The sequence below is a fragment of the Moschus berezovskii genome, chromosome 1, assembly GCF_049115385.1.
Source record: "Moschus berezovskii isolate FMDL1 chromosome 1, NW_MosBer_1.0, whole genome shotgun sequence".
NCBI lineage: Eukaryota > Metazoa > Chordata > Mammalia > Artiodactyla > Moschidae > Moschus > Moschus berezovskii.
The window spans coordinates 15,542,385-15,564,749 of record NC_142460.1 but is presented as its reverse complement, the minus strand read 5'-3'; the positions used below and the strand labels follow the sequence as shown (position 1 = coordinate 15,564,749).

At 49.3% G+C, this 22,365-nt stretch overlaps 1 long non-coding RNA gene across 5 annotated transcripts in view; it reads right to left on the bottom strand.

The window, feature by feature from the left end:
- Positions 1-22,287, bottom strand: part of LOC148778671 (uncharacterized) — a 107,976-nt gene extending 85,689 nt beyond the window's left edge. For all 5 annotated transcript variants that reach the window (XR_016037228.1, XR_016037227.1, XR_016037226.1 and 2 more), the window contains exon 1: positions 22,086-22,287. This is a non-coding gene — a long non-coding RNA (uncharacterized LOC148778671). The remainder of the gene's footprint in view (positions 1-22,085) is intronic.
- Positions 22,288-22,365: the final 78 nt, after the last annotated feature.

The following is a 22,365-nucleotide window of genomic DNA, read 5'->3' as shown; positions in this document are numbered from 1 at the left end:
GTCCATGGGGTCGCTACTAGTCGGACACGACTGAGCGACTTCACTTTCACTTTTCACTTTCACACATTGGAGAAGGAAATGGCAGCCCACTCCAGTGTTCTTGCCTAGAGAATCCCAGGGACGGCAGAGCCTGGTCGGCTGCCGTCTATGGGGTCGCACAGAGTCGGACACGACTGAAGCGACTTAGCAGCAAACCAATCATACTTCAAAAAAAAAAACTGATAAAAAAAGAACAGACCCTGGCCAATTACAATGGATACTCAACCCAGGAGCACCGAGTCCCGAGCAGTCAGAACACAGACCAGCCAGTCAGAAGAGGGGCCAACAGAAGACGGGGTCCCACAGCAGCCCACAGGCTGGCTGCGAGCCCTAGGCTCCGTAAGCCACGAGTGTCGCTGGAGGAAATGAGAACTCTACACACGACTCCTCCTCCAGCTCAAGACAAAGTGGCTCTGCTTCCCCTGACCACATGACTGAAGGGGCCCAGGGATGCCCTGGCTTGCTGCTGGGACCAGCAATGTATTGGTCAGATCCCAGTGCGGGGAGGTCTGTGAGGGCAGCTCTGGAGCGCGGTGGGCCAGGATGAGTCAGAATGAGCACAGCAGCTCAGCCCATTCCTCGAAGGCTGGACAAGACAGAGCCCAGGAGGCCGGAAAGTGTTCGAACGGAGGGCAGGCCCCCACGCTCGGGGCCTCCACTCTCTGGCTGAGGCCCAGCGCTGACCCCTGTGCCGGTCTGCAGCACGTGCTGCACACATCCTGGTGGCTCAGCTGCTGAGCCCCAAGGTGAAGGCTTGTGATGGCAGCCACGCCCACGGGCACCAAGAGCGCCGGCCATCTGGCTCCTGGCCCAACTGCGAGGTCCAGCTGAGACCAGAGGACACGCTGTCAGCTGCTCTAGGGTGGCCCCGTGTCACCAGTAAATGGCAGTGTCATGATGCAGGCCAGCAGGACTCAGCCTGGAGGATTGCTAGATTCAGCTAGGACACACCGACCCATGAACGCTCTGGGTCCTGGGTCAGGCAGAGACCCGAACAGGCAGACAACTGCAGAGAACAGAGTCCACATCACAGACAAAGTGCATCCATCCCCGGGAAGAGAAGGGGCCCCGTCTCAGGGGCCGCCCTCGGGAGCCCCCAGCTTAAGCATAAAGAGGCTTCGGGCACAGGTGGTGGGAACAGACTCGGGACTGCTCTTTAAGTCATGCAGGACGGGTCACGCAGGTGAGTGAAGGCCTGAGGGAATTTACCGTAAAAAACAGAGTATCTGGGGGAAGAGACAGGCTTAGGCGGAGCTGAGCCCAAGGGGGCTGGGAGTCCAGACTCAGAAACCCTATATGCCTCTCTCCTGTCTCTGCCTCCTAATCTACATACCCCCCACTCTGCAGCCTGGCGCCGCCTGTCCTGGGCATCTCCACTCAGATCGTCCACTCATTCACAGGTATTTGCTTAGCACCTGCCTCTGGCCAGGTCGTGTTTCAGGCACGGGGCAGCCCTGAGGAGACAGACAATAACCCCAGTCCTTGGGAAGCAGAAACCCTACCATAGGCCAGATGCACCGCTCCTCTGGCCCAGCCCCGGCCAAGCCCTCCTCGGCCACCGGCCTGCCCTGCGGGAGCTCCAGCCCCAAACACAGTTCCGTCTGAGCATCCCCCCTTCTCCAAGAAGGCGCCTCTCTGGACTCACCGCCTGTCAGCCCCTGCCACCCCATGCTCTGTGTCCTTCTCAGCACGTACCACCATCTGAAACGGCCTCCCGACACCTGCATCACCTCAGCGTACCAGGCAATGCCACATCCTCGGTGAAGGAAAGTCCCAGCTGCCCTCACGCTCTTTCTGCTGAGTTCCCACCACAGATTCCCATCACAGCGGCCTGGAAGGACTCTCCAAACAGGTGTGGAGCAGGGGCTCAGCGGGGCCCGAGAGGGTGGGCCCACTGGGCCGCTCCAGTGGTCAGGGTAGGCAGGGACCTCCCAGCACCGGCTCAGACCAGATGGCAGGCAGACCAGCTTCCTTCTCCCTGGGACCACGAGGGTGCGAGGCTCTCATCGCTGCTCAGGGTCGTGGCTGCCCAGGAAGGGCTGTCAGTTCCAGGGTCCTGAGCCCTCTGTGTGCTGTCACACGTTTTACCTGTGTGAGCTCAACTCCCTCAGGCAGAACGCTTTGGGCTACACGCTTGGAAGAATCAGCAGGAATAGTTTAAGGCCACTCAAGGTACCACAATCCAGAGACAAAAGGCCCCACCACCCGCCAGGAGGCCCAGGGACAACACCCAGAAGGGAGCTGCTCGTCTCCTGTCTTCCTTGGCGTGAGTTGTGCCCTCCTGGTGCCCAGGGGCTGCTGTGCCTCCAGCATCACATCACACAGTGAGAAGGGAGTGGGAGGAGAAGGGCAGGCCCACCAGCAGAGCTGCCTTTTGCTCCGAGGAGCCTGAAGGTGCTGTGTGCCAGCTACCATTCAGGGGTCACGTGTTGAGCATGGCAAGGCTGGCCCTGGCACTATTAGGCTGGACCCCCTGCCTGCTCTTAGCCCATTGCCCTCTCAGGTTCCAGGTGAAGCCTGCAGGATGGGCAGGGGCCCTGCTGAGGCCACAGAAGCACCTGTGCTGATGCCCTGCCCTGCCCTGTCCTGCCCTCTCCCAGGACTAGGTTCCCTCTTGGGGCAGAGAAGGCGTCAGGGCTCTAGACAGAGGGGTTGACAGGCAGCCACCAAAAAAGGTTTGATTCTTGTTTTGGGTAGCTTGCTTCTGACATCTGAGACTGCAATACTGCAGTGGGTTGCCATGTCCTCCTCCAGAGGATCTTCCCAACCAAGGAATTGAACCCAGGTCTCCTGCATTGCAGGGGGAGGCTTTAGTATCTGAGCCTCCAGGGAAGTTCAAGAATTCTGGAATGGGTAGCCTATCTCTTCTCTGGGGGATCTTCCCAACCCAGGGATCGAACCAGGGTCTCCTGCATTGCAGGTGGACTCTTTACCAGTTGAGTGACCAGGGAAGCCCAGCAGGGAAGGTTGCAGAGTGAAAATGATCAGTCCACACTACTCGCCCCAGACGTGGTCCTGGCATCACTCCTCTGTGCCCCACACCAGGAGGAGTTCCAGGACACAGCCCCTCTGCACCTCAGCTTCAGTCCGTGGGACGCGGGGACTCTGACAGCCACCTCTTGAGCCTGTATTGCTGATGAGGTGAGCAAACCCTTGTCATGGATTGAAAGCTGCTGCGGATTCAAACCACAAAGTTATACTGAGTCTCCCCCGGCCCCTGGTTACACCGGGCACTCACCGCTCACCTCACACCGACAGGCTGCATCTCTGCATTCAGCAGCACAGCTGCCAGCGTGTGGGAGTGCGATTTATCTCACAGTCCCTCGTGGTGGCAGCACGCGTGTTTATGGTCCTGTCCCATGTTTCTGTTCAGTCTCTCAGCTGTGTCCGACTCTCTGCGATCCCATGAATCACAGCACGCCAGGCCTCCCTGTCCATCACCAACTCCCGGAGTTCACTCAAACTCATGTCCATAGAGTCGGTGATGCCATCCAGCCATCTCATCCTCTGTCATCCCCTTCTCCTCCCGCCCCCAATCCCTCCCAGCATCAGAGTCTTTTCCAGTGAGTCAACTCGTCACATGAGGTGGCCAAAGTATTGCAGTTCCAGCTTCAGCATCAGTCCTTCCAATGAACACCCAGGACTGATCTCCTTTAGAATGGACTGGCTGGATCTCCTTGCAGTCCAAGGGACTCTCAAGAGTCTTCTCCAACACCACAGTTCAAAAGCATCAATTCTTCGGCGATCAGCTTTCTTCACAGTCCAAGTCTCACATCCATACATGACCACGGGAAAAACCATAGCCTTGACTAGATGGACCTTGGTTGGCAAAGGAATGTCTCTGATTTTTAATATACTATCAAGGTTGGTCATAAATTTCCTTCCAAAGAGTAAGCATCTTTTAATTTCATGGCTGCAATCAGCATCTGCAGTGATTTTGGAGCCCCAAAAATAAAGTCTGACACCGTTTCCACTGTTTCCCATCTATTTCCCATGAAGCGATGGGACCTAGCATTAGCAAAGGAAGAAGCCAGCTGTACTTCCTACCTGAGTAACATTTAACCTGAGAGATGCTCTTGAAACTGGAGCTCCACCTAGCTTCTGAATATGCTCCTGTTGTAACTTTTGACTCCTAGCAAGGCTAGGCACTTTCTGACTACCAATCCAAGTTTGGGACCTAAGTAACAGTACACAGTAACAGCACAGAACACAAGTCTCTTGAAAGTTATGATCCAACAGATCAAATTAGTAGTTCTAATTTCCAGGAAGTTATGAAATGGTCAAAGAGACCGGAGAGTTTTGACCAAGAAAGGAGAGTTCAGACTGAACGCTCTGCCCATCTCTGGCCACTCCACCAGACGAGATACTGGGTGCCTCTTGACATTAGCAGGTCAGTATAATTCCCCAACAGGGTTTCTTCCACAAGCCACATGAGGTCACCACGGAACTCCAGATTAGGACACACATGCGCATCTCCTTCAATCAGTCACAAACACAAGCACACAGCAGAGTTGGTAAAGTACAACAGAATACATGTTTGCTAGGAGAGCAAAGAACTACTGCTCCAAGTGTCCTGACCTTGTCCTGAAGAATCCTAGACAAGCTCCCAAGATGAAAGGTTGCTGCTACCAGCCGTGAACGATGCCCAGATTCTAGGTCATGAATGAAATTTATCCAAGCAGGCCAGACCTGATGGACATTCCCCTCCAGAACCCAGAACTGGTGCAGTTTCATCCAGGAAGGACAATGCAAGGCAGCCTGTGCAATAATGACAACAGATGAGATTGTTACGCAAGGGTGGTCGGCACAACAGGCTGAGCTGGAGGCACCCAACCAGGCACTAAGGGACGCCAACGGAAAGCGAATTAACATCTACACTAACTCAAGGTACGCCTTGGCTACTTTACATGACCATGGAGCCATTTATAAAGAAAGGGGACCACTGACAGCAGGTGGAAAGGAGATCAAAAACAAAGAGGAAATCCTTCAGCTGTAAGAGGCAGTCTGGAAGCCTTCCAAAATGGCAGTCATCCATTGCCAAGGCCATCAAAGAGAAACCGATCCACTCAGCAGAGGGCATCAGTTTGCCAACCAGGCAGGGAAGGAGGTGGCAACCCAACTGAGCCCCACAGTGGGCCCTGAGCCAGGCTCTAAGGTCCTCTTGGCGTCAGAATTGCCTCCAGCCCCGAGATGCACCAAGGAAGACGATCAATGGGCTTTAGATGAGGGCTTTTCATTCCTCTTGGCATCAGAACTGCCTCCACCCCCGAGATGCACCAAGGAAGAAGATCAGTGGGCTTTAGATGAGGGCTTTTCATTCCTCTTGGCATCAGAACTGCCTCCACCCCTGAGATGCACCAAGGAAGAAGATCAATGGGCTTTAGATGAGGGTTTTTCATTCTTCTTGGCATCAGAACTGCCTCCACCCCCGAGATGCACCAAGGAAGAAGATCAGTGGGCTTTAGATGAGGGCTTTTCATTCTTCTTGGCATCAGAACTGCCTCCACCCCCGAGATGCACCAAGGAAGAAGATCAATGGGCTTTAGATGAGGGCTTTTCATTCTTCTTGGCATCAGAACTGCCTCCACCCCCGAGATGCACCAAGGAAGAAGATCAGTGGGCTTTAGATGAGGGCTTTTCATTCTTCTTGGCATCAGAACTGCCTCCACCCCCGAGATGCACCAAGGAAGAAGATCAGTGGGCTTTAGATGAGGGAGGAACCAAAGGAAACAAGGGCTGGTGAAAGCTTCCAGACCAAAGACTCTTTGTCCCCAGCAACATAGCAGTCCAGCTTGTGAAACAGCACCATGAGACAACTCACTTAGGGAAAACTGTGCTGGAAAGTTTATTGAGCCATTACTATTTCGTTCCTAAGCTCCCAACCCTGTGCCCAGATCAGTACTAGATGTGTGACTTGTGCACGAAACAATGCCAGCCAAAGAGCAAGACCCAGCCCAGGGGTGCAGACAGCTAGGACACAGACCTTTGAAGATCTAGAAGTGGACTTTACTGAAGTCAAGCCCTACAGGGACTGTAAGTATTTCCTTGTGGTAGTCTGCACCTACTCAGGAGGGACTGAGGCCACCCCAGGCACACTGAAAGGGCACAAGAGGTGGTCAAGGCCCTGCTATGAGACATGACCCCGAGATATGGGCTGCCCGTCTCCATGAGGTCTGACAAGGGCCAGGCTTTGTGTCAGAGATAATCCGGACTTTGTCCAAGACACTGGGCGTCAAACGGAAGCTCCACACTGCTCAGGCCACAGAGCTCTGGGAAACTTGAGCGCATGAACAGGACCCTCAAGACTACATTAGCTAAGCTCTGTCAGGAGACCCAGTTACCTTGGGTCGACATGCTACTCCTAGCCTTGCTCCAAGTCTTATGCACCCCAAGGTCCTCAGGCTATTCTCCCTTTGAGATCTTATACGAGAGACCAAGCTTGACCAACAACCAGCTGACCTGGAGATGTCCCAATACCTCCAGGCCCTGGGAGAAGTATAACCCAAGAAACCTTAAAAAGGACTCTCATTCCTTTGGGCAGTTGGGTTCGTCCCTATCAGCAAGGAGATGAGGCAGGGGTTAAAGACTGGAAGAAGGAGCCACTTCAATCAGTTTGGACAGGCCCCATAGAGTCGTCCTTGCAACCGCGGCTGCTGTTCAAGTTACAGGCGTCCCCCCTGGGTTTCCCACACCAGAGACACGACAGCAGCAGCTCCCCACGACAAGGGCATCTAGAGAGCAGCTCGAGACCCTGAGGACCCACTCAAGGTCCAGATCCAAAAGTGACAGCCCTCACCCACAAAGGACACCGAGCCCTGCTCTAGTCACTCTGGGAGCTGATTAGTCAATGCACGGCAGAAGCCTGAGGATTCTTCAGCCCTGCTCTAGCCACATCCCGGCAGCTGGTTGGTCGACAGAAGGCGGAAGCTTGAGAATCCAGTTACTGGGATATAAATGGGCTTCCATTGTCACCCTGGCCCCTTTCCCTGATCGGCATTACTGCCGTGCTCTTTGCTGGAGGATTATCTTCAGTTAATAGCGGCTCAGAAGCTGCTATTAACTGTCTGCTATCTCATCATAGTGGGGAGTATCATCCTTATCAGGTACCTCTTGTAACCGTTCCCCAGTCAGACACCCCTTTTTTTCGACTAGGACATGAGAAAGTTAGGGTTAGGATGACACCCTGCTGAACGGGGCCTCGTTACCCCGCTGGCCTTGATGCTTTCTGTGGGTCAGATACAAGAGTGTCTTGACTACAATGTACCTAAAGGTAGTGAACTTGTTTAATAGAATCAGATGTTTTGGGTCCTAGAGGTTTATACCCTGCTGGGCTGTTGTGTATTGGACAGCAGAACAGCCTGCACGTGGTTCACTTGTTCGCGCGCCCGGATCCGGCCGGGGGGCACCTGGACCTTGCTCTACCATATACCATACTCGCTGCTCTTGCCAAGGAGCCACCAAGGGAACTTACACACATAACAAAACAACCTGCGCGATGTGCCAACAATAATGCGAGCACATCAGTGCTGACCCCAGTTCCCCTCCCAGTGAAGACTGGTCAGAGGTTTGCACTTAGAAGGTGGGCTCCGGATGAACCAGGCCCAGATTACGCACTAGGGAGCCCATGGCTAGAGGTTCGCCATGCGCTCGACACAAATTACGGATTTAGAAAGCCCAATGCTGGTGCACTTTGATGAGCATGCCGCTCACAAAAACCCCAGTAACCCCAGTGCTTTGAATTGTGGAGGCGTGTCATGGGAGCAGGAACACACGTTCAACGACAAGTACATGTGTGACCCAGTACCCCATAACATCGGGTGTCATGAAGGCCCCTTTCTTCACAGACTGACCTGGGCCTGTGTCAGATGAGCAACGTGGGAAAAAACAGAGGTGACCGGAGAGAATAAGGACAAAGTAAATCACTGCGGATGCTGATTGCAGCCATGAAATTAAAAGATGCTTATTCCTTGGAAGGAAAGTTATGACCAATCTAGACAGCATATTCAAAAGCAGAGACATTACTTTGCCAACAAAGGTCCGTCTAGTCAAGGCTATGGTTTTCCCGTGGTCATGTATGGATGTGAGAGTTGGACTGTGAAGAAAGCTGATCGCCGAAGAATTGATGCTTTTGAACTGTGGTGCTGGAGAAGACTCCTGAAGAGTCCCTTGGACTGCAAGGAGATCCAACCAGTCCATTCTAAAGGAGATCAGTCCTGGGTGTTCATTGGAAGGACTGATGCTGAAGCTGAAACTCTAATACTTTAGCCACGTCATGCGACGAGTTGACTCACTGGAAAAGACTGATACTGGGAGGGTTTGGGGTAGGAGGAGAAGGGGACGACAGAGGATGAGATGGCTGGATGGCATCACCGACTCGATGGACATGAGTTTGAGTGAACTCCGGGAGTTGGTGATGGACAGGGAGGCCTGGCATGCTGTGACTCATGGAGTCGCAAAGAGTCGGACACGACTGAGTGACTGAACCAAACCAAACCGAACTGAACACTCCTCTAAAAGGGAACTGTTGATCCCAAATATAAGCTGGGGACGTGTAACCCAGCCAATTTCACTGTCTTCAACCTTGGGGACTCAAGATGGGAAAAGGATCACCAGATCAGCATCTATTTTAATGGGAGAGGTCTTGGCCCAGGAACTGTATTGATATTCCAGAGCATTTCTGTTCCTCTCTGGGTTTCCACACACAGGCTCTTCCATTCTTTTTATGAAGAGACTGAAAGTGGTCTTCCTCCTATTCCAGTCAAAACTAAAAATCTGTCTTTAGCCCTGGCAGAGATCATAGCCCAGATATTAATTGTTACTTCTTGCTATGTGTGTGGAGGAACTAACATGGGAGACCAATGGTCCTGGGAAGCTAAAGAATTAGATCACTGGAGACCCTTCAACAACTCAGGGGAATTCAAGAAGACCAGGGTCAGAATTTGGTATTTCAAGACTTCCTTAATCGACAAAAACTGTCTGGCATGGTGGGGCCCATTATACAATGTTCCAGTAGGAAAACTCACTTGTCTTGGCCAAAAATATTATAATATTCATACTTCTGGTTGGTGGGGAAGCCCAAACTATACAGAGCCTAATCCTCACCCTCTAGCAAGCTTCCCCCATTTAAAGACCCGATGGGATGACTTGTCCACTGAAGGCCATTGGCCTGTTCTAGAAGGATCATATTGGATTTGTGGGACTAACACATATTCAATTTTGCCAGCCAACAGATCAGGGGCATGTATATTGGGGACTATCTGTCCCTCCTTTTCACTACTCTCCCTAGCCTAAGGTGAATCATTGGGAGTCCCAGTTTATAAAGACAGAGGCCCCACCAACAAGCACAGGTCTCTACAGACTGGAGACTGGAAAGATGATGAGTGGTCTCCTGAGTGCATAATCCAATACTGCAGGCTAGCTACATGGGCAGAAGACAGGTCCTGGGCTACCAAACCCCAATTTACATGCTTAACAGAATTATTCAGCTCCAGGCAGTGATTGAAACCACTACTAATGAAATGGCCAAGGCTCTTAATTTATTGGCAGAACAACAAACCAGGATGCGTAATGCTATTTATCAAAATTGCCTGGCTCTGGATTACTTACTGGCTGCAGAAGGGGGTGTCTGTGGAAAGTTCAATCTTAGCAACTGTTGCCTACAGATAGATGATAATGGCAAGGTTACAGAAGAAATAACCAGAGAGATGACTAACACAGCTCATGTCCCAGTCCAGACTTGGAAGGGATGGAATCCCGGAGAGCTATTTGGGGGACGGTTTTTTTATCTAGGAGAATTCAAAACTGTAGTGGAAATAGTCCTACTCCTCCTTGGGACTTGTCTCCTCTTACCTTGCCTCTTGCCATTATTCGTGAGGACAATTTCCAGCCTACCTGAGGCCATCGCAGACAGAAGGGCCACCACACACCTCCTAGCCCTGAAAGGTTATCAGCCCCTGAGCCAAGAAGATCAAGAGGTTGATACCTTATAAGATTCGAGGGACATCAAGAGAGGGGATTGAAGAGGAAAATCTAAAACTTAAACCCAGCTAGAAATAACTTCATGCTGGGTCTGCTTCTGTAAGTCAGCTTGCTCCTTGCAAAGTCACATAAGTTACATAGTTTCGGGGGTGGGGCAGGAAATGGAAACTTATAACAATGCTAGGAGCTGAAACTTAGCTCACTCACCCTTGTCAATTACCCAGCCCCTGCAATCCTGCTTAACCACGTTTGTATAAAGGTCAGGCATCCCCCCTGCTGTGTCCTAACATGTTGGAAACCCCTAGTTTAAACTAGCCTATTAATAGTCAGCACTGCTCACTAAAGTCTGGTGTCATGCACTGCCTATAAAAACTTTGTAACACCGTTGTTTGGGGCTCAGAGCTGGAAGTGTTAACTCCTATGGACCCACTAGAGTAATAAACCTGAGTTCTCCAACTCTGTTGAGTGTGGTGCTTGGTTTCTTGATGGTCCAAATTCTACAACAGTTGCAGCTGGCACCAGAGAAATGAATTCCGAACACAGTTGACTTAACAGAAAGCCAACTGCCATAGGTATATGGTCCTCACATGCTTTAAAGAAAAAAAAGAAAAGAATAAACATACCCAAACCTCCACCACAAAACAATATGCTCAGAATCTCTAATTGCTGCACAAATGCCAATCAAAAGTACAATGGGAAATCAAACTGCAACACTCACACTTGCCAACATCACCAGTCTAAGGCAATAAACGTGGGAGAGAATCTGGAGGGAGAAGATTCCCCCGAGGCTGTCAGTTGGAGAAGGCAATGGCAAGCCACTCCAGTACTCTTGCCTAGAAAACCCCATGGACAGAGGAGCCTGGTGGGCTGCAGTCCTGGGGTCACTCAGTCAGACACGACTGAGCAACTTCACTTTCACTTTTCACTTTCACGCACTGGAGAAGGAAATGGCAACCCACTCCAGTGTTCTTGCCTGGAGAATCCCAGGGACGGGAGAGCCTGGTGGGCTGCCGTCTGTGGGGTCGCACAGAGTCGGACACGACTGAAGCGACTTAGCAGCAGCAGCAGCAGCAGGCTGTCGGTGGGAACACACATTGGAAGGACAGTCTCCGAATATGCCTGAAAACAGCTGTCAAATCAGGATCTGACGTTCCTGCACTTGGCCTATATCCTGAGAACACCATCAATCACAAGGCACATGCACCCCAACAGACCTCCAGCATGTTTGCTTCTAGGAGCCAAGACACACAGCCTGCAAAGACCCCAACGAGAGATTAAAGCCTAAACAAGATGTGGCACACATATCCGGCAGACCATTTCTCACTCATAAAAACAGACGCTGATGTTGGAGAACTGTAACACTAGGAGACACTTAGATGTACCTTGAAGGATGATAGGTAAAGTGAAGTCCGTCAGGCAGAGGAAAATCCTGATATATGAGGTCTCAACTATGAGGGTTTCCCTCATAGCTCAGTTGGTAAAAATCTGCCTGCAGTGCAGGAGACCCAAGTTCAATTCCTGGGTCAGGAAGATCTTCTGGAGAAGGGATAAGCTATCCACTCCAGTATTCTTGGACTTCATTTGTGGCTCAGCTGGTAAAGAATCTGCCTGTAATGCGGGAGACCTGGGTTCGATTCCTGGGTTGGCAAGATTCCTGGAGAAGGGAAAGGCTACCCACTCCAGTCTTCTGGCCTGGAGAATTCCATGGACTATAGTCCATGGGGTTGCAAAGAATTGGACATGACTGAGTGACTTTCACTTCTTTTTCACTAGGTCAAATGAGAACAGATGTAAAAATCAACAAATTCACATCCCAGAGACTCTGAGAATCCAAAGTCAAACCATTTCAGAATAAATAAATAAGGTGAAAGGCCTGGAAAAATTAAGGGGTAAGTACCTAAAGCAACAACAAATCTGCACCTTTAATAAGCCATCCACATGCATTATCTTCCTCTTTCCTTCCTTTCATCCAAATAGACTCAGAAATCCGTGGCTCTAAGAGATAATCCACAATAATTATCTCCTATCTTCCTGCTTTCTATTCACAGAAAAGTGTTTCTGAGGTAGAAAATGCATGACGACTCGATGCTCACCACACTGCTCGACCTCCTAAGGCAAAAAGTCCCAAAAAACCTATGAGATACTCCATAGATGACTTAATACCGGGATCCGGTGGTTGTTCAGTGACAATAATCATAGAATAGCAAACAGGATTCTGTGCTGCAGAGAGTATTGGCAAGATATTAAAGAAAAGCAGTGTCGACTGCATTAGGTCCGACCTCCCTGACTTGGGACGCTATCCCATCCCTGGAGGGTGAACAGGCTGGGATCCCACTATTGAACAGGGGTGGGGTTGACACAGCCTGGCAGGGTGACCTACGTTGAACACTTTTTAAAGGTCTAGTGAGTGCTACGTCTGGCTGGGACAAGAGTTTCCCATGGCATCAAGGCCCTGAGAAATTTCAAGGCAAAATTCAGCTAGAATCAACCTCTCCTGGTGCTGGGATCACAGCATACGCCTCCTTCCCGAGCCTCAGAGCACCTTAGCACCCTCAGCAGTGTACTGTGGACCCTGAAGGGATGCGTCTGGACCGAGTGTTTGTGAGGTGTGGCTCAGCTGGTAAAGAATCCACCTGCAGTGCGGGAGACCTGGGTTCGATCCCTGGGTTGGGAAGATCCCCTGGAGAAGGGAAAGGCCACCCACTCCAGTGTTCTGGCCTGGAGAATTCCATGGACCATATAGTCCGTGTGGTCACAAAGAGTCGGACATGACTAAGCAACTTTCACTTTCACTTATATGTGGGGGTTAAACGAGTGAGACTGAGCCCTCGGCTGTCTCCTCAGAATAATCCACTCTATAAAGTCCAGGAAGCCAACGGGCCCCTAGGGCTGCGGGTGCCCCCAGGAACCAAAGGTGTGCATGGAGAGTGCTGCCGCCTTGAGGACATTTTCTGTAACTACAACATGATCGCCCTAGGTAACAGGCACCTCAATTCACAAGGTCTGGGGTTCCCTTAATGACAGTTGCCCTCAGGAAATGTCCTGCGGCTGATTCCAGAGAAATAAATTCCAAACACAGCCGACTTTCAGGAAGCCAACTGCCAAAGGTAAATTGTCCTCCCACCATTTAAGGGGAAAAAAAGAAGGTATAATCACACCAAATCTGCCCCATCAAACAAGATGCTCGGCATCCCTAATTGCTGCTGGAATGCCAATGAAAAGGAGAGTGGGAAATCAAATCCCGACACTCACAATGGACAGCGTCACAAGTCTCCAGGCAATAAATGCAGGAGAAGGTCCAGAGGAAAAAGAATCCCCTTAGACTGCCAGTAGGAATATACATTGGCCGCAGGCACGAGAATGGACAGTCTCTGAATGCCTGGAAAAAGCCACCAAGTTGAGCTAAGCCTGGGATCTGACATTGCCTCACCGTGGCCTATATCCTGACCACACTGTCAGGTAAAAACGACCCGGGCACCAGAGAGATGATGTAACAGGCTTTAATGGCTAGGCGCTCCTGGGCAGGGTTCCTGGACCCAAGCCAGTGAGGTCGAGGAAGTCCCCACGCGAACAAAGACAAGAGGCAGCTTATATAGTTTTACAGTAAGGGAGAGAGAAATTTTTCCCAAGAAAGCAAGGTTTGGAATGGTGGTCCCTCATAGGTCAGTTAGCCGGGGTGGCAAGACTGGGTTGGTTGCCCGATCTGCTAAGGTTGTGCTGACACAGTTGGACAGTTCTTGCTGTTTCTGGGCAGGAGGTTAGGAGGGGGAGGTTAGGAGAGGGTTGATTCCTACCAGAGGCCGCTTCATCAAGGACACTCCAGCAGTGGGGGAGGGAATGAGAGATCAGAGCACAACAGTCAGATTCCGGCAGGGCTTTTCTGCCGGCGGGAAAGGGAAGAGGGGGAGGAGAAGCCCAAAAATGGCCACTGAGGTCCAATCTCACAAACACCATTGACCAAAAGGCACAGGCACCCCATCAGACCTCCAGTACTACTTCCAGTAGCCAAGACACATAGTCTGCAAAATCCCCAACGAGAGATTAAAGCTTAAGCAAGATGTGGTACAGATATCTGGTAGACTATTTTTTACTCATAAAAAACAGACACTGAAATTAGGGAATCATAACACTGGGAGACACAAGTATGGACCCTGAAGGATCACAGGCAAAGGGAAGTCATCAGGCAGAGCAAGATCCTGGTATATGAGGTCTCATCTAGGTCAAATGAGAGCAGACATACAAGTCAACAAATTGACCACCCAAAACAGACTCTCAGAATTCAAAACCAAACAAATGGTATCAGGAAAAAATTAATTAAGTGAAGGGTCTGGATGAATTGTACCTAAAGCAACAAGGAATCTGTACCTTTAATAAACAATCCACATGGACTATCCTCCTCCTTCCTTCCTTCCATCCACAAATGCACAGAAATCTGTAGTCCTAAGAAATGATCCTTAAAAATTTTCTCCTCTCATCCTGCTTTCTAGCACAGAAAAGTGTGTCTGAGGTAGAAAAGGCATGAGGATCTGATGCTCAACACCCTGTTCCACCTTCTAAGGCAAAAAGTCCCCCCAAAACCATAGGATACCCCATAGATGACTTAATATCTGAATCAGGCAGCAGTCCGGTGACAATAATCACAGTCTGGCAAATGGACTATGCTGCAGGGAATATTGGCAAGATGATAAACAAAGGGGAAGGAAAGCAGGGCTTACTGTTCTATGTCCAACCTTCCTGACTTAGGATGCTATCCCATCCCTAGAGGCTGAGCAGGCTTGGGTCCCACTGTCGAACTGGGGTGGGGTCAAGACAGCCTAGCAGGGTGTCCCTCGTTGAACACTATTTAAAGGCCTACTGTGTGCTATGTCTGGCTTGGACAAGTGTCCTGCGTGGCATCAAGGCCCTGAGGAATTTCAAGTCAAAATTCAGCTAGCCTCAACCTCTCCTGGTGCTGGGATCCCAGCTCAAGCCTCCTTCCTGAGAGTGCAGCCTCCTAGCACCTAAGCACCCTCAGCAGTGCACCATCGACCCTGAAGGGATTAGTGTGGATGGGCTGTCAGTGAGATGCTTTAGGGGGAATAAGCAGTGAGACTCAAGTCGTTTCCTGTCTATTCAGGCACATTCCACTCTACTGCACAGCCCAGGAAGCCAGCTTGTCCTAAGGCTCTGCTTGCACCCAGGAAACAAAGCTGAAAAACTGCTGCTGCCTGTGGATATTTTCTGTAATCAGAACATGGTCACCGTTGCTAACAGGCACCTCAGTTCACGTGGCCTGGGGTTCCATTCATGACAGCTGCCCTCAGGAAATGACCTGTGGCCAGCATGGCAGGAAAACATTCCAAAACAGTCAATGATCAGGAAGTCAACAGTCTCTGAATGTCTGAAAAAATCTCTCAAGGGAGGCTAAGCCTAGAAACTGACATTCCCACAGCTGAGTTTATATCCCCAAAAAATTATCAGTAAAAGGTACAGGAACCCAGACGAGCACTCCAGCACTAGTCTCAATAGCTAAGACACAGAACCAGCAAAAATTCTGACAGATGAATCGCAAAACAAGTTGTGGTACATATATATGGTGGACAGTTACACAGCCATGAAAAACCAACACCAAAATTAAGAAATTATGACACTGGGAGCCACAGGGATGGAATTTAAATAATCACACACTAAGGGAAGTCAGTCAGACAGAGGAAGCAACAATAGATCACGTCCTTTCTTGGCAATATTTTTTTAAAAAGAGAGATATGAAAGAACGAACGTACAACTCAACAAGAGACTCAGAATTCAAAGTCAAACAAGAGGATCCACGAGAAAACACGAAGCACAGTGAGCGGCTGGGAATAAACTAGGAGTTTGGGACTAACACGCCACACAAATGTGCATCTGTAGTTTATCATCAATAAGTCGTGTCTGACTCTTGCGGCCCCACGGACCTGCCAGGCTCCTCTGTCCACGGGCCCCTTCAGGCACGAACACTGGAGTGGGTTTCCATTTACAAGAATTATCCACTGGGGTGCTCCTGCCTCCCTGCTTGCCTGCCTTTCTCAGACACGCAGACACCTGTGTCTCTAAGAGGTCAGGCACAGGGGTTATCCCCTTCCTTCCTCCCTCACCTCCTCGTATACACAGAAAACTGTATCTGAGATTAGATAATTCGAAAGGGCCTGATGCTCAACACTCTGGCTCCACCTCCTATGGGAAACCCCCCCAAAAAGCCTAGAGATGCCTCATGGACATGTGACACCTGAACTGGGTGGCCACACGCCAAGGACAAGAGCAGCAGTACTCCAACACAGTACCGGCCTAACGTGAAAGGAGAGGAACGAAAAGCGGTTTCGACTTGACTCCCTCTGACCTCCCTGACTGGGGCTGCTATCCTGTCCCTGGAGCCTGAACAGGCTTGGGTCCCCCTGCGGGCCTGGGGTGCAGTCCAGACTGCCTGGCAGGGTGCCCTTCATCAAGCCCTTTTTAAACCTCTGCTGTCTGCTTGGTTCTGCCTGGGACCAGAGTCCAGAGGTGGATCAAGTCCTCGAGGATATTGGAGGCAGTGGTCACCAAGCTTCCATTTTTCCTGGTGCCGGCACCCCCAGCTCAAGTTCCCTTACTCACACTGTAACATCCCAGGCACCTTAGCCCCCGAAGCTGGGAGCTGTGGCCCCCACTGGGATTAATCTGGGGGTTAAGGGTGTGAAGCTTTAGAGGGAAGAAGTACTGGGACAGAAGCCTTTTATGTTTGCCCAGGCACATTCCACTCTATTTCACAGTCCAGAAAGCCAGCTTTTCCTTAGGCTCTGTTGCTGCAGGAACCAAGCGTAGGTATGGAAAAGTCTGCTCTTTGTGGACATTTCCTGGGCCTGCAGTGTGACCACCAGTGCTTCCTGGCACATCTAACTCCCAAGGCCTGGGGCACAGCTGTGACAGCTGCCCTCAGCAAATGTCCTGGGGCAGGGATTGCCGCAATACCTTCCGATCATGCCTGGCTGTCTAAACACCACTTGTCACTGGTGTCAGGGGACGTTCAACGTTAGGGGATCCAATATGTTTTTCTTCTGTGTGCTGTTTCTGAAGGACTCTCTGTTCCTTATCAGTTCCTGGAAAACAGGAGCGAGCAGAGCGGCATGCAGTTCTCAGGACTGCGATCATGAGAAGCGGCACATGCTTAGATTCCTTTCAGTGACTCCCTTCAGTGACCTTACTTAAATGTAATCTATCCAGTTATGCCCTTCTTACTCAAGATACCGAATGCTTTCTGGCCCTTTGAAGATTGTTATTTGCTTGGCTTTGTTTTTGCTCAATTTTTTTTTACTGCCTAAACCTGCCTTGTATGAAGATATATAAATATGCATTTCTACAAATAAACCACCCTTGTTTCACTCGAGACTTGGGTCCCCTGCGTCCCTCTTCTCGTCGACTCCAGTCCCCAGGTCCCAGTCTACAAAGACTGTGACACACTGGTAAATTTTTCTCTCACTCTTTAAAAAGAAATTTAAGTAAAATACCACACAGCTTCATGGGACATAATGGTCAGCATTCCTAATTCCTGCAGGAATGCCAAACAAAATGACAACTAGAAATCAAATCCCACCATTCAGAATGGGCATCCTCGCAAGTTCACAAACAATAAAGGCAGGAAAGAGCCTGGAGGAAAGGGAATACACCTACACTGTCAGTGGGAATGTACTTTGGCAACAGCCTCTATAAGGGACAGAATCTGCAGGAGAGACAAAAAGACAATCAAGAGAGCTAAATCTAAAATCTGAACTCCTATTTTCATAAAGGAAATATAGGAAATAAGATTTCCACATACAGAAATACACACGCATATTTCACACAGAAAACACAAAAAATCTGATTTTCTTAAATGGAAATATACACCCATATTTTCATATAAGAAACATAGAAAATTTGATTTTCATATATGGAAATAGTTCAGTCAATCAGTCGTGTCCGACTCTTTGCGACCCCATGGACTGCAGCACCCCAGGCCTCCCTGTCCATGACCAATTCCCAGAGATTGCTCAAACTCATGTCCATTGAGTCAGTGATGCCATCCAACCATCTCATCCTCTGTTGTTCCCTTCTCCTCCCACCTTCAATCTTTCCCACCATCAGGGTCTTTTCAAATGAGTCAGCTCTTCACATCAGGTGACCAAAGTATTGCAGTTTCAGCTTTAGCATCAGTCCTTCCAATGAACACCCAGGATTGATCTCCCTTAGAATGGACTGGTTGGATCTCCTTGCAGTCCAAGGGACTCTCAAGAGTCTTCACCAGCACCACAGTTCAAAAGCATCAATTCCTCAGAGCTCAGCTTTCTTTATAGTTCAACTCTCATATCCATACATGACCACTGGAAAGACCACAACCTTGACTGGCAAAGTAATGTCTCTGCTTTTTAAAATGCTGTCTAGGTTGGTCATAAACTTTTCTTCCAAGGAGTAAGTGCCTTTTTATTTCATGGCTGCAATCAGCATCTGCTGTGATTTTTGAGCCCAAAAAAATAAAGTCTGACACTGTTTCCACTGTTTTTCCATCTATTTCCCATGAAGTGATGGGACCGGATGCCATGATCTTAGTTTTCTGAATGTTGAGCTTCAAGCCAACTTTTTCACTCTCCTCTTTCACTTTCATCAAGAGGTTCTTTAGTTCTTCTTCACTTTCTACCATAAAGGTAGTGTCATCTGCATATCTGAGGTTATTGATATTTCTCCCAGCAATCTTGATTCTAGCTTGTGCTTCTTCCAGCCCAGCATTTCTCATGATGTACTCTGCATATAAGCTAAATAAGCAGGGTGACAATATACAGCCTTGACGTACTCCTTTTCCTATTTGGAACCAGTCTGTTATTCCATGTCCAGTTCTAACTGTTGCTTCCTGACCTGCATACAGGTTTCTCAAGAGGCAGGTCAGGTGGTCTGGTATTCCCATTTCTTTCAGAATTTTCCACAGTTTATTGTGATCCACACAGTCAAAGGCTTTGGCATAGTCAATGAAGCAGAAATAGATGTTTTTCTGGAATTCTCTTGCTTTTTCGATGATCCAGCAGATGTTGGCAATTTGATCTCTGGTTCCTCTGCCTTTTCTAAAACCAGCTTGAACATGTGGAAGTTCATGGTTCATGTATTGTTGAAGCCTGGCTTGGAGAATTTTGAGCATGACTTTGCTAGCATGTGAGATGAGTGCAGTTGTGCAGTAGTTTGAGCATTCTTTGGCATTGCCTTTCTTTGGGATTGGAATGAAAACAGACTTTTTCCAGTTCTGTGGCCACTGCTGAGTTTTCCAAATTTGCTGGCATATTGAGTGCAGTACTTTCACAGCATCATGTTTTAGGATTTGAAATAGCTTAACTGGAATTCCATCACCTCCACTAGCTTTGTTCGTAGTGACGCTTCCTAAGGCCCACTTGACTTTGCATCCAGGATGTCTGGCTTTAGGTGAGTGATCATACCATCGTGATTATCTAGGTAGTGAAGCTCTTTTTTGTACAGTTCTTCTGTGTATTCTTGCCACCTCTTCTTCATATCTTCTGCTTCTGTTAGGTCCATACCATTTCTGTCCTTTATAGAGCCCATCTTTGCATGAAATGTTCCCTTGGTATCTCTAATTTTCTTGAAGAGATCTATAATCTTTCCCATTCTATCATTTTCCTCTATTTCTTTGCATTGATCACTGAGGAAGGCTTTCTTATATCTCCCTGCTATTCTTTGGAACTCTGCCTTTAAATGGGTATATCTTTCCTTTTCTCCGTTGCCTTTTGCTTCTCTTCTTTTCACAGCTATTTGTAAGGCCTCCTCATACAACCATTTTGCCTTTTTGAATTTCTTTTTCTTGGGGATGGTCTTGATCCCTGCCTCCTGTACAAAGTCACGAATCTCCATCCATAGTTCTTCAGGCACTCAGTCTATCACATCTAATCCCCAGAATTTATTTGTCACTTCCACTGTATAATCAAGGGATTTGATTTAGGTCATACCTGAATGGTCTAGTGGTTTTCCCTACTTTCTTCAATTTAAGTCTGAATCTTGCAATAAGGAGTTCATGATCTGAGCCACAGTCAGCTCCCAGTCTTTCCCATTCTATTTAGCCCAATCTCTCTCACCCAATACAAAATCCCCCTGTACTGGGTCCTTTACCAGTGTTGACACAGCCCACCCCAAAATAAAATCTTCTTTACTGTGCTTTGTTGAGGAAAACTCAATTAAGAATTAAGAAGAGGGAATTTTTATTGGAGCCATACTGAAGATTATAAACTGGGAAGCAGATTCTCAGAAAGCTCAGAGCCTGTAATGCCTGTTAGAAATTGAGGGCATTGTCATATACATTTTTGAGACAAAGGCTCATGCCTCAAAATGATACACTGATATTTTACAGAAAGTTCACCAAAGATACAAAGCCAGGTAAACTCAAACACAGCAAGCAGCAAGTCACCATTGCCCCCTACAGAGCCAAAAAAGAACACTATTCTTTTAACAAGTTAACACCCTGAATATTCATTGGAAGGACTGATGCTGAAGCTGAAGCTCCAATACTTTGGCCATCTGATTCCAAGAGCCGACTCCTTGGAGACGACTCTGATGCTGGGAAACATTGAGGGCAGAGGGAGAAGTAAGCAACAGAAGACTAGATGGTTGGATGTCATCACTGACTCAGTGGACATGAGTTTGAGCAAACTCAGGGAGATAGTGAAGGGCAAGGAAGCCTGGGGTGTTGCAGTTGATGGGGTCACAAACAGTTAGAGATAACTTAGTGACTGAAAGTGAAAGTGAAGTCACTCAGTCATGTCGGACTCTTTGCGACCCCAAGGACTCCATCCATGGGATTTTCCAGGCAAGAATACTGAAGTGGGTTGCCATTTCCTTCTCCAGGGGATCTTCCTGACCCAGGGATGGAACCTGGGTCTCCCACATTGTAGGCAGACCCTTTACCATCTGAGCCACCAGGGAAGTCCAACTTAGTGACTGAATAACAACAATTGCTAGCTTCAGAAGAAAAGGAAAAAAAGCAATATTGTGGTTGAGCAGGCACTCCCATCTTTGAGGAGCTCTGGTTAATGTGCATGCAAATTCATAGGCACATTATGGAGGGAGAAGGCCCAAACAAACACAGAGAATTTTATGTTTACAAATTTTATCAGCTTTAACAAATGTCACTAATGTTTCTTAACACTAACATTATTTCCTGACAACAGTTTCTGACAACATTATTTTCCGACATTTCCAACAAAGGTTCGTCTAGTCAAAGCTATGGTTTATTCAGTAGTCATGTATGGATGTGAGAATTGGACTATAAAGAAAACTGAGTGCTGAAGAACTGATTTTTGAACTATGGTGTTGGAGAAGACTCTTGAGAGTCCCTTGGACAGCAAGGAGATCCAACGAATCCTAAAGGAGATCAGTCCTGAATAGTCATTGGAAGGACTGATGTTGAAGCTGAAACTCCAATACTTTGGTCACGTGACGCAAAGAACTGACTCACTGGAAAAGACCCTGATGCTGGGAAAGATTGAAGGCAGGAGGAGAAGGGGACGACAGAGGATGAGATGATTGGATGGCATCACCAATTCAATGGACAAGAGTTTGAGCAAGCTCCCGGAGTTGGTGATGGACAGGGAAGCCTGGCGTGCTGCAGTCCATGGGGTCGCAAAGAGTCGGACACGACTGAGCAACTGAACATTATTTCAGATGGCTGTGGGAATATAGATAAGGTCAACGTGAAAATACAACATATTTATAAATCAATAACTTGAATTAGGAGATTATCCACACTGTCATGGACATGACATGAAGTCCCGGGTGATGAGCTCAGGGCTCGTGCTGCCTCCCTGATGAATGGGGACAGAAAGGGAAACCCTGTTCCTTTTGGCTTCCATCGCCAGCGCAGACCATTTCGAGCGCAGGGAGGGCAGGGACCGCAGCCCCGCCAGAGGCCGAGTCCTGACAGGCGCCTCCAGGAGCGAGAGGTGATTTCAGCTTCACCCGTTTTCCACAAGGTAACCAGGAAACATAACAGCATTCGCTAGGAAAGGCCTCGCAACTGTCAGCTCCGACCTGGAGTTGCTCGAAACACTTACCCCAAAGCCTGGAGGAAGCAGCCCCACCGCCCGCGCAGCCAAAGGCTGAGACTGAGACGTGTCAGCCCGCACCGCCCGGGGAAGAACCGGCGGCGGAGAACCGGCGGCGGACAGCGCTGGGGGCCTCCGGCCGCGCCCAGAACGTGCACCGCGAGGCCACGCCCAACGCCGCTCCGGCCGCCCTCCGCGCTCAGGACACCCCGTCCTGGGCGCGGCCTTCCGAGGCCCCGCCCCACGCCGGCCGCTCCGCCCCCTGACGAAGGCCCCGCCACCGCCTGAG